Source organism: Limulus polyphemus, unplaced genomic scaffold (assembly GCF_000517525.1).
Source record: "Limulus polyphemus unplaced genomic scaffold, Limulus_polyphemus-2.1.2 Scaffold2152, whole genome shotgun sequence".
NCBI classification, from domain to species: domain Eukaryota; kingdom Metazoa; phylum Arthropoda; class Merostomata; order Xiphosura; family Limulidae; genus Limulus; species Limulus polyphemus.
The window spans coordinates 154651-156324 of record NW_013667762.1 but is presented as its reverse complement, the minus strand read 5'-3'; positions in this window follow the sequence as shown (position 1 = coordinate 156324).

The window sequence follows — 1674 nt, the reverse complement described above, 5'->3', positions numbered from 1 at the left end:
TTCTAAAATACATAGAAGGTAAATACAGTGATTTGTCTCTTCATTTATATATATATGTGTATATTAGAAGGTACATACAGTGATTTGTCTCTTCATTTATATATATATGTATATTAGTAGGTAAATACAGTGATTTGTCTCTTCATTTATATATATAGTATACATACATATAAAAATGAAGAGACAAATCACTGTATTTACCTACTAATATACATATATATATAAATGAAGAGACAAATCACTGTATGTACCTTCTAATATACACATATATATATAAATGAAGAGACAAATCACTGTATTTATCTTCTAAAATACACGCATATAAAAATGAAGAGATAAATCACTGTATTTACCTTCTAAAATACACATATATAAAAATGAAGAGACAAGTCACTGAATTTACCTTCGACGGAGTTTCGTCTAGTTTAACGTTACTTAAATTTTAACTCGTTCTAATAAAGAATACAAAAACTAAACTTACTTGAAACTAAAACTCAATAACGCGTCATCCATCTTGATAGACAATTTTAGTTTCCGAATAGATGGTAATCAAGTATACCTTAACAACACGAGGTATTATATGTTGTAAAATATTAAAAGATGTTAAAAGAAAAACCAACGTTTCCTGATACGGAGTAAATCTGGAAAAATGATGCTGAAGTAAGACGTCCAAACATGTCGTGTGTATAGGATTATTCCAATTCCTACGGTTTTTATTTTGATGCAATAAATTATCGAGTAAATGTTTTATTGTATTTTCAGACTAGGGGACAGTGTCATTTTTAAATATTAATTGTGAACCATTAAACATTAATTTTCTTTCAACATTTGTGTCATTAAAATTTACACATTTCTCGTCTTAAACTTAAGAAATAGAAAAGTTAAAATACAGATATTTAGTTTTGTATTTAAGACATTTTTGACATTCAACTTGTTATACTGTCTACAAGCAACAGAATACAATCTTATGCTATATCTCGAATAAACAACTCAGAATTAACAGAAGAAAATCTGCTGCGAAAACACGAAACACAAAAAACAGGAGAAAATCTTTTGTAAGAACACGAATAAACAACTAAGAATTAACAGAAGAAAATCTGTTGCGAAAACACGAAACACAAAAAACAGGAGAAAATCTTTTGTAAGAACACAAATGAACAACTAGCAACAGAAGAAAATCTGTTTTGAGAACACGAAACAATAAGCAACAGGATAAAATAATTTGCGAGAACACGAATAAACAACTAGCAACAGAAGAACAGCTATTGAGAGAACACGATACAACAAGCAACAAGAGAAACTCTTTTGTGAAAATACAGATAAATAATTAGCAACAGAAGAAAATCTGTTTTGAGAACACAAAACAACAAGCAAGAGGAGAAGATATGTTGCGAGAAAACGAATATACATTTAGCAACAAAATAAAATCATGTTGCGAGAACATAAATATACGACAAATAACAATTAAAGGAAACTTTGTTGAAATAACAAAGATTATCAACAAGCAACATATAAAAATATGTTGCAAAAGACACGGATAATCAGCTAGTAACAAAAGAAAATGCTTTTCAAGGACACGGATAATCAATAAATAACACAAAACATTGTTGCAAATAATCAAAGAACCCATAAGCAGCAGAAGAAAATTTGTTGCAAAACTAACAATGTTCTTTT